Raw genomic sequence first — 14,116 nt, 5'->3', positions numbered from 1 at the left:
GACATAATGTGTAATAAAAGCTCATAATGCAATAAATATCGATATAAAAGCATGATGCAAAATGGACGTATCAGTATCCGACGCTGGCCCAATTCATGGCAGCTACCCATCCTACCTACAACCTCATGATGATGCCAGGAATCAAGGGCGTCCTCACCGTGGCCGGAGACACAAAGGAAGCTGTGGCGGACCTCAAGCTCTCCTTCAGGGCCATGTCAGCAGCTTGCCAGACCGACAAGGCCATGTCCAGAATGAAGGGGGCTACGCCGACCAAGAAGAAGAAGCTATTCGCTCAAGGTCAAGCCAAGATGAAGCAGATACCGGTCGACACGGACGGGGCCTCTAGCGCTACCTTTACCATAGGCGCCGACCTCGCCCTAGGTCAAGAAAGGGATCTGGTGGAATTCTTGTGGGCGAACAAGGAAGTGTTCGCCTGGGAGCCCAAGGAGCTGGTTGGGGTCCCGAGAGGAGTGATTGAGCATCATCTGAGGGTATGCCCCAACGTGCGCCCTGTGAAGCAGAGGGCGAGGCGATAGTCCACGGAGAAGCAGTCCTTCATCGTTCAGGAAACCCATAAGATGGAGGCAGTGGGTATCATTCGCGAGGTTCGGTACCTAGAGTGGCTGGCGAACCCGGTCATCGTGCCGAAGAAAGGAGGGAAGGAGCACATGTGATTCAACTTCACCAACCTCAACAAGGCTTGCCTTTAAGACCCATTCCCGCTGTCGGGCATCGACCAGATTGTCGACTCCACCGCCGAGTGTGATCTACTATGTTTCCTGGATGTGTTCTCAGGCTACCATCAGATCAAGATGGTGGTGGAAGATGTGGAGAAAATAGCTTTCTTGACCCCATGTGAGGTATACTGCAACACTTACATGCCATTCAGACTGCGCAATGTAGGAGCGACCTTCCAGCGACTGATGCACATCGCCTTGGGGCGGCAGCTCGGGAGAAATGCCGAGGCTTACGTGACGACATTGTGGTGAAGTCTCAGGAGGCGAGAACTTTGATTTAGGACCTAGAGGAGACCTTCGGGAGCCTGCGCCAGGTGGACTTGCGGCTCAACCCGGAGAAATGTGTGTTTGGTGTCACTTCCGGCAAGCTGTTGGGCTTCCTCGTGTCCCACAGGGAGATCGAGGCCAACTCGGAGAAGGTCAAGGCAATCGAAGACATGAGCCCACCACAAAACCTCAAGAAGATGCAGAAGCTTGCAGGCTGCGTGACTTCGCTGGTGTGATGCCCCGAGATTTGTGTTTTGCGTGACTGCCATGTGTTTTTTTTTGTTGCATTCGTCATGTCATCATGTGCATTGCATCATCATGTTTTCATAAAACCCGCATTCATCTTTGCTGTCATTTCTCCCTTTCCCTTCAGTACCTTCTCTCGAACCGCTCTCTTATCTCTCTTCTCTGAGCCCATCTAACCCCCCTTTGTCTCTGTGGCCTTTTGTCAGACCCCCTCTCCGCACACTTCTCAGACCCCCTTGCGTGTTCGAAAACTTCCCCGGACCCAACCCGAGCAGTCATGACCGATGGGTCTGGATCATCCCCAAACATCTATAAAACATCTCTGTTTGATTATTTGAGCCCCCTAACCTATTTATCTGAGTCCCTCCGATTAAAATCGGATGGACTAGATCGCCCCTATTCTAACCCACATGCTATATATATGTATATAGGTCCAAACCCTAGTCTAGGCAGTCCCATCCAGCCAATCCCTCACCCGCCGCCGCCACTCTCAATCTTGGGATCCTCCCAGATCCCCTCCTCACCAAACCACGCACAGCGAGCCACCTCCCCAGATCCACCAACCATCCACCCATCCGGAGCCGTCAGATTGGCATCCAATGGCTCATGTGCCCCCAGATCATCCGATCGAGCAGCCCCGATCCAGCCTCCCAGCAGCCGTGCTCGATCCACCTCGTAGAGCGACCCTGAGGCCCGAGCTCCTCCAACCTTGTGACCCCGCGGCCCCCGGCGACCTCGTCGCTGCCAACCGCCACCATCAACCAACAAGATGAGCACCTGCCACGCCCCTGCTCCTTTCTTTTGCCCTCCTGCTTCGTCCCTCTCCATCCTCTGGTCTAATCTCTATCTCTACTTTCTCCTGCTTTCGCAGGATCCCAAGAGCCCTGCCCCGACGCCATGGAAAGTCTCCATGGCTCCCCGATAGCTGCGCGTCTTGCGTTCGAGCCACCATCTTCTTCCCGCGCCTCTTTGCCGGAGTCGCCAAGCCGCCGCCCTGAAGCTTATCCGCTGCGGTGCCAATTCCCTCTACTCGGCCCGCCAAGTTTGGCACCGCCGTCTTGTGCCTCACCCGTGCGCCGGCGTATTCTGCTTCGCCCCTGCGCCTTAAGTCCTGTGTCGCCGCCGCCTTACTCCGTCCCCTCCGTTTCCGCCGACAGCCTCCTCTCAAGCCCGGCGCCGCCAAGCTGCTTCCCTGTTGGATCTCGCCGCCCCGCCATGAACCTGTCCATCCTCGACCTCCTGTGCGCGCCACCGCTTCCCTGCATCGTCTGAAGCCGCCCGCGTCTCGCCCCTCTGTCTGCTTCCTCTGCATCGAGCAAGGTAGTTTTATTATGCTTCACCTCTTGCCATGTTTAACAACATTTAACATTGTTGGGTAGATAAATGAGAGTGAACTAAATGATTGAATGTGGTGTTTCATCAATATGCAACTCAGTGCATATTGATCTCCACTTAATTTATAGTATTGTTTGTGCATATTGCCATGACATGCATCATAATTGGTTGTGCATCATGCCACATTTATGTGATCGTTGTTTACTATGTTGCTTGCTTCTTTCTGGGTTGCTTCTCTTGTTAGCTTCGGTTTCGTTCCGGAGTTGTGAGGATTCGTTCGACTTCGTCTGTTTGCCTTCTTCATGGACTCGTTCTTCTTCCTTGAAATCACTTCTATCTTCGCTGGCTCGTTGTTCTCTATACCACTATGTCGCACTACCTACCACTTGTTATATCATGCCTCCCATATTGCCATGTCAAGCCTCTAACCCACCTTCCTAGCAAACCATTGTTTGGCTATGTTACCGCTTTTGCTCAGCCCCTCTTATAGCATTGCTAGTTGAAGGTGAATTTGAAGTTGGCTCCATGTTGGAACATGGATATGTTGGGATATCACAATATCTCTTATTTTAATTAATGCACCTATATACTTGGTAAAGGGTGGAAGGTTCGGCCTTATGCCTGGTGTTTTCTTCCACTCTTGCCGCCTTAGTTTCCGTGATACTGGTGTTATGTTCCTTGATTTTGCGTTCCTTATGCGGTTGGGTGTTATGGGAACCCCTTGACAATTCTCTTTGAATAAAACTCCTCCTGCAAGGCCCAACCTTGGTTTTACATTTGCCTAACAACCTATACCCTTCCCTTGGGTCGGCCAACCCGAGGGTCATCTATATTTTAACCCCCCCGGGCCAGTGCTTCTCAAAGTTTTGGTCCGAACTGAGTAGACTGCGGGGCCACCTCGGGGAAACTTGAGGGCTGGTTTTACTCATAGGATGTCTCACTCGGTGTGCCCTGAGAACGAGATACGTCCGACTCCTATCAGGATTGTCGGCACATCGGGCGGCTTTGTTGGTCTTGTTTTACCATTGTCGAAATGTCTTGTATCCAGGATTCCGAGACCGATCGGGTCTTTCCAGGAGAAGGAATATCCTTCGTTGACCGTGAGAGCTTGTGATGGGCTAAGTTGGGACACCCCTGTACGGTTTGAACTTTCCAAAGCCGTGCCCGCGGTTATCTGGCAGATGGGAATTTGTTAATGTCCGGTTGTAGAGAACATGACACTTGACTTCATTAAAATACATCAACCGCGTGTGTAGCCGTGCTGGTCTCTTTTCGGTGGATCCGGGAAGTGAACATGGTTCTTGTGTTATTGTTGTGCATAAGTAGTTTCGGGATCACTTTGTCTTGATCACTTCTAGCTTCACGACCATTGCGTTTCTTCTCTTCTCGCTCTTATTTGCATAAGTTAGCAACCATATTTGCTTAGCGCTTGCTGCAGCTCCACCCCATTACGTTATCCTACCCATAAGCTTATATAGTCTTGATCTCGCGGGTGTGAGATTGCTGAGTCCTCGTGACTCACAGATACTTCCAAATAGTTGCAGGTGCCGATGATACCAGTGCAGGTGACGCAACTGAGCTCAAGTGGGAGATCGATGAAGATCTTGGTTGTTGTTATTTGTCTATTCCGGTTGATCAGTAGTGGTGCCCAATTGGGACGATCGGGGATATAGCATTTGGGGTTGTCTTCCTTAATTTTGGTTCCGTAGACGGACCTTTGATTGTACTCTGGATGATGTATGGTTAGCTTGTTATTTGTGTGAAGTGGCGATTATAAGCAAACTCGTCATTCCTTTCTTATTCAATACATGGGATTGTGTGAAGATTACCCCACTTGCAACTATACCACCATGCGGTTATGCCTCTAAGTCGTGCCTCGACGCATGGGAGATATGGCCGCATGGTGGGTGTTATATTTGGGGCACTTCATCTCTAAGTTGGGGGAGCGCGCCTTGCCGTCCTTCAAGCTGATGAACAAGACGGGTCCGTTCGAGTGGACCCCCGAGGACAACCTGGCATTTCAAGACCTCAAGAGATACTTAACCAGCCCACCGGTGATGGTGGCTCCTCGCCCTCTCGAGCCCTTAGTACTCTACTTGTCTGCCACACCCCACTCCACCAACGCGGCGCTGGTGGCCCTCAGAGAGGAGCCCCAGGACAAGGGCCCGCCAAATAGAGCTGCCAAGCTAGATGAGGTAGCACAACACCAAGGAAATGCTCCTGAGACAATGGCTGCCCTAGATCGTCATCGAGACTCTGAAGCTGGGGACCCACAAGAAACACCTCATCCCCCAGGATCCAAAAGCTCCATCGACTCTACCGCCCTCGTCGAGCACCCAGTGTACTTCGTCAGCATAGTGCTGCGAGATGTGAGAGAACAATACCCATGCCTAAGAAGCTCTTGCTCGCGCTCCTGGTGGCCTCGCGCAAGCTGCGCCACTACTTCCAAGGTCACCCCATCAAGGTCGTCTCAGCATACCCGTTGAAGAGAGTGCTCAGGAGTCCCGTTGCTGCGGGAAGGGTCGCCGAATGGAACATGGAGTTGCAAGCATTTGACCTGGAGTTCAGCACAACCAGGGACATCAAGGGGGCTGCACTCGTTGACTTTGTGGCATAATGGACCAACACCCCGGAGCTCGAAGCAGGCGAGAACCGATCCCTCTCGCTAGGGAGTGAAGCGCCAGATGGCTGGGTCATGTACTTCGATGGTGCATTCGTGCGCCAGGGTGCGGGGGCTAGAGCCGTGCTCATCTTGCCCACTCAGGACAAGCTTTACTACACCGTGCAGCTCTGCTTCCAGCGGGGAGAGAAGGTCTCCAACAACATTGCAGAGTATGAGGGTCTCATCACCGGCTTCAAGGCTGCGGTGGCCGTGGGGGTGAAACGCCTCACCATCAAGGGAGACTCACAGCTCCTTGTTAACTTCTCCAACAAGGTTTACAAGCCAAAGGATGAGCATATGGAGGCATACCTCGTGGAGGTGCGCAAAATGGAGAAGTAGTTCCTGGGCCTTGAGCTACACCATGTGCCTCGTGACACCAACAAAGAGGCCGATGACATCGCCAAAAGAGCATCCAAGTGGCTACCCCAAGAGCCTGGCATCTTCGAGGAGCGGCTCTTCAAGCCTTCAGCAGCACCTCTGCCCGGGGAGCCGATGCCACCTCAGGACGAACTCCCCCAGCCACCAGCCTCGGGAGCCCCCACTTGCGGCCCGACCTCAGGAGCGCGCCTCCTCTTAGCGCTTGAGCCTCAGGAGGGGAGCTGGATCGAGGAGTTCAAGGCGTACCTAACACAAGGCACATTGCCAGAGAAGGAAGAAGACGTGGAGCATGCGGCCCGGCAGGCTACAACATACTGCATTGAGGACGGTGAGCTATACAGGAAGCGGCCAAATGACGTTTCTCTGTGTTGTATTTGCAGGGAACAGAGGAATGAGCTGCTAGCTGACATACATGGCGAAGGCTGCGGCACCACTCGTTGTCATGCACCCTAGGTGGCAAGGCTTTCTGCAGCGGGTTCTATTGGCCCACGACACTCAACAACGCGGCCGAGCTGGTGAAATCCTGCGAGGCCAGCCAGTTCCACACCAAGTAGATCCACTAGCCGGCTAAGGACCTCCAGACTATCCCGCTCTCATGGTCGTTCACGGTCTAGGGGCTGGATATCCTAGGCCCATTCCCACGAGCCTGGAGGTTACCGCTACCTCTACGTCGCCATCGACAAATTCACCAAGTGGGCGGAAGTGGAAGCCGTCCGCACCATCCCATCTAAGTCAGCAGTCAAGTTCATCAAGGGCCTCATAAGTCGATTTGGGGTCCCTAATTGCATCATCACCGACAATGGCTCATAGTTCACTAGCAAGCTCTTCAAAACATATTGTGCTAACCTTGGAATGCAGATCTGCTACGCCTCCGTGGCCTACCCCAGGAGCAACGGCCAGGCTGAACACGCCAACGCAGAGGTTCTGAGTGGTCTCAAGACTAGGACCTTCAAGAAGAAGCTCGAGGCCTGCAGCAGGGGCTGGCACGACGAGCTCTAGTCTGTGATGTGGTCCATCCGCACCACCGCCACCAAGACGACAGGCGAGACCCTGTTCTTCATCGTCTATGGAGCAAAAGCAGTTCTCCCACACAAGGTCAGGCATCGCCCCGTGCGGGTCCTGGCATTTGATGAAACGCAGCAGGACGCCATGCGGGGGATGGACCTCATGCTGGGGGAGGAACACTGCCATGAAGCCTCGCTCTGAGCTGCAGGTACCACTAGGCGCTGCGGTAGTACCACTACCGCAGCGTCTGCTCTAGGATGCTCGAGGTGGGTGATCTTGTCCTAAGGCGGGTGCTCTCCAAGGAAGGGCTACACAAGCTCTCACACATGTGGGAGGGCCCATTTTGGATCGCCCACGTCTCCAGGCTTGGCGTCACGCGCCTGGAGACATTGGACGGGATCCCATCCAGAATGCCTGGAACATCCAACACCTCTGGAAGTTGTACCCATGAAGCAAGGCCCGGAGCCTATGAAGCAAGGCCCGGTGCCTATGAAGATCTCCGCTCATGACACTCTCACGTAATAATGAGTGGGGCTGTACACGCCCTAGAGTCTCAGGAGTGCCTCCCTCGGGCCTCGGGGGCTCCGTCCCACGTCTTAGTGGTAGCACTTAGCTTTGCGCTGGTGAGAAGATAAGAAGACTAGACTAGGTACCGGACGCGGCTTTTCATTTTCTTTTCGCAGTTGGCTGGCCCCTTTTTAGTGAGAATTTGCTTTCTGGTGTTCCTCGCTGGTCTGGTTCCATTGCCTTTGTGCCTCCTTTTCTGCCCTCGGTTCCTCATTTTTTGACCCGTACTCTCCCTGCCCTCGTGAGTGCTTTCATTTCCCTGTTTTTCGCAAGGCACTCTCGCTCAAGTTCGCAAGCTGGCGCACCCCTCTCAATCCGTGCCCTCGGGTACCGTGATGCGAAACACTAGGTCATGGCCGGCAGTGCCTGCGACCAGGATTCGGAAGAATGAGAATTCCCTAACAAATTTTTGCAGTTTCCAGACGCCTTCTGAGCACAGGAAGCCTTGCCAGGCACTGCCGGCCATGACCTAACAAATTTTTGCAGTTTCCAGACGCCTCCCGAGCACCTCGCGAGGCGAAAACTACTACAGGCACATCAAGCTAAGTTATTCCTACACGCATACATGAAACATTAACGCTGCAACACAACACAAGAGCGATAAACATAGCACAACCACTTGGAAACCATAGTTGTTGCAAGCCCAGTGGGGCCCCATACTTGTCTCTCTTAATGTAGGAAGGAAAAGAAGAATGAAACAAAAGAGGCACGTGCTACAACCGTAGGTCGTGAGGACGGGCCCATGGCGCTCTCCTAAGCTCAACCAGACCCCTCCTCATGCTTCACTGAAGCGCGGCAACGAGACGACCCGATTCCACCTTCGAAGCAGGCGCGGCAGCATGGCGGCTGGTCGTCGCCGCCGCTGCTGGAATTGTCACCGGAAGAAGAGTCGTCGTAGCTCGATGAGCCATGGCCGGAGCCGAGGCCGAGCACCTCACCACCGTTGTTGTCCTCGGGGCAACACCCGACGTGGCGGCCATCTTCCCTGAACACCCTCACATAGAGGGTCGCGTTGCCATCGTACTTGAAGTGGAGGGAGCAACAACGGCCCAAGCCACATGCGCGGGAAAACATCTGCCAGCCGCGGGTCAGGGTTGCGTTGCCTGCAGCGGGGACCTCAACTGCGACCCACGAAGCCTTGCTGCAGCAGCCGTCCGCCCGCAGCCAAAGACCACCTGGACCAGTGGATGGAAGCTCGTTGGCAAAGAGGCGCGGAAGCTGAAGCCAAGTGCCGGCAGGGTTCTACGACTGTCGGCGTCAAAACCGGCGGATCTCGGGTAGGGGGTCCCGAACAGTGTGTCTAAGGCGGATGCTAACAGGAGGCAGGGGACACAATGTTTTACCTAGGTTCGGGCCCTCTTGAGGGAGGTAAAACCCTACATCCTGCTTGATTAATATTGATGATATGGGTAGTACAAGAGTAGATCTACCACGAGATCGGAGAGGCTAAACCCTAGAAGCTAGCCTATGGTATGATTGTATGTTGTCCTACGTACTAAAACCCTCCAGTTTATATAGACACCGGAGAGGTTAGGGTTACACAAGGTCGGTTACAAAGGAGGAGATACACATATCCGTATTTGCCTAGCTTGCCTTCCATGCTAAGTAGAGTCCCATCCGGACACGAGACGAAGTCTTCAATCCTGTATCTTCATAGTCTAACAGTCCGGCCAATGGAGGTAGTCTGGCTGTCTGGAGACCCCCTAATCCAGGACTCCCACAGTAGCCCCTGAACCAGGCTTTCAATGACGATGAGTCTGGCGCGCAGTATTGTCTTCGGCATTGCAAGGATAGTGTCCGACCCTGCAAAATAAGTTCCCCATACCACCGTAGAGAGAATAATATTTCCACAAATCCAATTTGCTGACTTGTTTTGGCAACACGACATTATGTCATGGCCCGGTGATTATTCGAACCGTTTCCTTTAACTAGCCCCGCACATAACGTGAGGTAGTTTTTTGACACGTCTTGTCAAAGCAGAGATCGTGTCCCCTTATCACGGGACTCTCATCAATACGGGTGTGGGTAACCCAACCGCGCCATCGATTACGGCGCTTGGGGGATAAGTGAGTTTTACTAGGCTAGTGGGGACGCTTAGTTTCATCTGCCCATATAAAGGGATAAGGATTCACCTTTTCATCCACGCCTTCTTCCTCGTTTGCTCATCCATTTTCGCGGACTCGAGCTGCAGCGCCCAAGTCCGCACTTCCTACCTCAACCTTCACCAACCATGTCTGAAGAGGGAGGCAGGTGGATGGTCTCCTCCGTCACGGAGGGACACATGAGGAAGCTGAGGATAGCCGGATACCTGCCCAACGACATCGCGCACCGGCTCCCAGATGAGGGGCAGCTCATAACCACCCCCAGGCCCCATGAGAGGGTAGTGTTCCTTACCCATTTCCTCCGCGGACTGGGATTCCCACTCCACCCATTTGTCCGAGGGCTCATGTTCTACTACGGCCTGGATTTCCATGATTTGGCCCCGAACTTCATCCTCAAAATCTCGGCGTTTATCGTCGTGTGCGAGGCCCTCCTCCGCATCAAGCCCTACTTCGGCTTATGGCTGAAGACCTTCAATGTCAAGCCAAAGGTAGTGGGCGGCCGCCAGGTGGAGTGCGGAGGCACCATGGTGGGAAAGATGCCCAACGTTACATGGCTCGAGGGCTCCTTCGTGGAAACCATAAAGGGGTGGCAATCGGGGTGGTTCTACATGACCGAGTCGCGTGACCCTGCATGGGCAGCGGACCCCGAGTTCCGATCTGGCATCCCCACGCGGCTCACCTCCTGGAAAGAGAAAGGCCTGTCCTGGGGTAGTTCGGAAGAGCTGACCGGACTCCAAACATGTATTCAAAACATGGTGAACAAGAAGCTCAAACTCGTCAACGTAGTCCAGGTCATGCTCGTCCACCGGATCCTCCCGTGTCAACAATGGGCCTTCAACTCGTGGGAGTTCGACCCGGCCCATCACCAAATTCTGAACAGGCTCTTCGATACGACAAAAGAGGATGCCTAGAAGGTGCTATTCAAGGGCGCCGAGGTTCCTCCTCCTACTACAGAGGATCGTGGATTCTGCACGAAGCGCCAAGCCAGCGCGGTAAGCTGTTTTACCTCTTACATGATACTCATTTTTCATAGTTTGACTCTGTGCGGGATCTAAGCTCCCATTCCTTTGATAGGACTGGCAGGGAATGGTCAGACAGATAGACTGTCCGCCTCCCTAGCCCGAAGGTCCAGCAAACGCTCTCCTGACGGAGATGCTGACTCCGGCTCCTTACAAGGTGCCAGAGAAGACCAAGAAGGCCAAGGGAACCCGAAAGAGTTCCCGACACCAGGTGTTATCAGACTCATCGTCCTATGACTCTGCGGCACACTCCTCCCCCGAAGACGAGGAGGAAGAAGAATATGCTCCCCCTTCAGTTGGGGGAGACAAGAAAAGAAAGGTCGCCTCAACTGGGGGGGCCGAAGGGTCCAAGAAGGGAAGGACTCTCCTTCCGGATAGCTCCACCGCCGCCACCGAGGGCGAAGACGAGTGGTTGCCCAGGGCCAAGCCCCTGGGGAGGTCGTAAGTATTCGTACACCAGAGTAACTCATAGTATCCTTTTGCGCACTTCTTCCCCTAACGCCGAATATGATTATGCAGGCCGGCATGAGCCAGTATTGATGTATCGTCGGACGGCTCCTTGGGCTCGTCGGATATGGATAGCTGTAACGCCCCGAGACCGATGTGTCGGGTGTCTTCCAGTTATTCGTTGTTGTTGCCTTGTCTTTGCTTGCGTGTCATGCATTTCATATCATGTCATCATGTGCATTGCATCATCATGTTTTAAAAACTTGCATCTGTCCCGGTCTCCTCGTTCCTTCCGTTGTCCGTTCTAAGCCCAGACATACTTGCACGCGCCCGCGGCACCTCCGAAATATTATGTTTATAAGTGGCCGGATAATGTCCTCTGAATGGGATGAAAGTTGGCGTGTGGTCTTATTATAGTGTAGGTAGACCGCCTGTCAAGTTTCATCGCATTCGGAGTTCGTCTGATAGCCCAATCATTAAACTAGAGCGGCATAGTAGCCGGTCTAACATCGGACGTTTTTGGTCTCCGAAAACAGTCGCCGGGCCTCTCCTCTTCTATCTTCTCAGCCCTTTGCCTTCTGCACTACCTCTCACCGCCAGGACCTACCTAACCTCTCTCGTCAGCCCGCGGACCTCCTCCCTGACGCGTCCGAAATCTGTCCCGGACCCGACCCGGACAGTCATTACCGCTGTGTCCGGATCATCCCCAAACATCTACAAAATGTCTCTGTTTTGTTAATTGGACTTCTTAGTCTATTTTTCTCGACCGACCGATTACGATCGGAGGGACGTTTTAGCCCCTACCCAAAAATCCAGTGCTATATATATAGACCTATCCCCTAGGCAGCAACCCTAAAATCTAGGTCTTTCGTCCCCCTTCAGCCGCTGCCACACTCCACCAAATCACTCTCGGGATCCATCCCCTCCCGATCCAAGACCACTAGCCACAGCTGCCACCGCTCCTCCTTGGTTTCCACGCCGAACCGACCAATGCCTCCCCTGGGTCTCGCCGTCCACCCAACCAGCAGCGGCCGCATCCCCCCCGCAGGAGCTCGCCTTCTCCTCTCTCGCATCATGCGCCTGAGAGACGCCCTGGCCTTGCAGCTCCCGCCGCCGCCCAACTCAGGTTGTTGTCATCTCCGCCGGAACTCGACGAGGACGTCTGCCTCCCGTCCGATGCACCTGGCCTCTGTCCGCCTCCATGCTGTCCCCGACGCCCTCCTTCTACATCATCGCGTCGCCTGAAGCTTCGTCGCGAGTCAACAGCAGCAGCAGGGAAACCCATCGCCGCTCATTGCCATGCCTGGCCCTGCCAAGCTCCAGTGCGTTGGATCCATCCACGTTATCTGCTAGCCTCGCCAAGTTCCGCCACTGCGCCCTTGTTCCTCTGTCGTGGCCCGCGCCATCCCCGGAGAGCAAGCGCCAGCAATGCCAGCAGCTCCCCTCACGCCTCTTGGACCTCGCCGGTGTGTCGTTTCCCGTCGATTTGGACCCCTCCGCCGCCGTGCAGACCCACCGCTTCGCCGGTCCCGTCGAATGCCATCGCCCGAGCCTCCTGGCGCCCGCCTGCCATGGCCGCCTTGTCCCTGCTCCAGAGGAGGATGAGAAGCGCCTATGTCGTTGCCTGCGTCGCCCAGATCCGAACGCCTTGTACCTCGCCGCCCCTTCGCCCGCTCGCCGGAGCTCTGCTCCCAGCCGTTCTCGCCGCCAAGGCTGTCGCTCTGAACCTATCGCTGCCATCTTTCTTCAGAGACGAGCAGAGGAGCTCGTCCAGTCCAGCCAAGTGCGTTGACCGCGTCCAACTGCTCAATCTGCCAGTGCCCCGTCTCGATCTCAAGGCCCATTCCCTTCCGAGCCGGCCCCCTCTCCACGTCGCCCGCGCCCTTGGCCTCATGCCAGTCGGCCCTCTTGGGCCTCCACCACCGACCAGCCCATGAGGCATGGTGAGATGCCCCCAGCTCCTGTTCCTGCTAGGCCAGCCAGTTTCGGCCCATGTCACTTTTTTCCGTTCTACGAATTTGTCTTTTATCCAGAGTACTGCTTATTTACAGAAAACCCCTTAAGTTTCATGCATATAATAACTCATTAACCGAGCATCATATTAAAATGATTTATATATGGTATGTGACTAGAATTGCATCTAGTTTCATAATTTGCTACTTTCATCTATGTTTAAAATGTTTAAAGTGTTGTTTGTTTAAATTTGCCCAAATGCCATGCTAAAATGATTTAATTCATAACAAAATAACCATAACTCGGAATTTAATAAATTGTATATGTAATTGGGGTAGAAAAATGTCTAGTTTAACATGGTGGCCTTACTTTGCATGTTTAACAACTCTAAAATATGGTTTAGGGCAGAACAGTACCAAACCTAATATATGCATATGGGGATTTACCCGAATTGTTGTTCGTTGCTTCCGGCCTCATTTAAACTTGCCTAGTTAGGTAGTTTTATTATGCTTCACCCTCTTGCCATGTTAATGAACATTTAATCTTGTTGGGTACATAAACGAGAGAGAACTAAATAAGTCATGTGGTGTTTTCTTCAATATGCAACTCTGTTGCATATTGAGCTCCATTTAATTTGTAGGATTGTTTGTGCATCTTGCCATGCCATGTATCATTAAACCAGACATGCATCATACTTGGTTGTGCATCATGCCATGTCGATGTAATGATTGTTTACTATGTTGTTTGCTTTCTTTCCGGTGTACTTCTTCATTCCGGTAACGTCGCGTTTGTGAGGATCCGTTCGACTATGTCCGTTTGTCTTCTTCATGGACTCATTCTTCTTCCTTGCGGGATTTCAGGCAAGATGACCATACCCTCGAAATCACTTCTATCTTTGCTTGCTAGTTGCCTGCTCTTTTGCTATGCCTATGCTGCGATACCTACCACTTTCTTATCATGCCTTCCATATTGTTGAACCAAGCCTCTAACGCACCTTGTCCTAGCAAACCGTTGTTTGGCTATGTTACCGCTTTCCTCAGCCCCTCTTATAGTGTTGTTAGTTGCAGGTGAATATTGGAGTTTATTCCATGTTGGAACATGGTTATTTTGTTGGGATATCACAATACATCTTATTTAATTAATGCATCTATATACTTGGTAAAGGGTGGAAGGCTCGACCTTATGCCTGGTGTTTTGTTCCACTCTTGCCACCCTAGTTTCTGTCATATCGGTGTTATGTTCCCGGATTTTGCGTTCCTTACGTGGTTGGGTTATAATGGGAACCCCTTGACAGTTCGCCTTGAATAAAACTCCTCCAGGAAGGCCCAACCTTGGTTTTACCATTTGCACTAACAACCTATAACCTTCCCTTTGGTTTTCGCGAGCCCGAGGGTCATC

Source organism: Triticum dicoccoides, chromosome 6A, assembly GCF_002162155.2.
Source record: "Triticum dicoccoides isolate Atlit2015 ecotype Zavitan chromosome 6A, WEW_v2.0, whole genome shotgun sequence".
Classification (NCBI taxonomy): Eukaryota; Viridiplantae; Streptophyta; class Magnoliopsida; order Poales; family Poaceae; genus Triticum; species Triticum dicoccoides.
Note: the sequence above shows the minus strand (reverse complement) of the source record.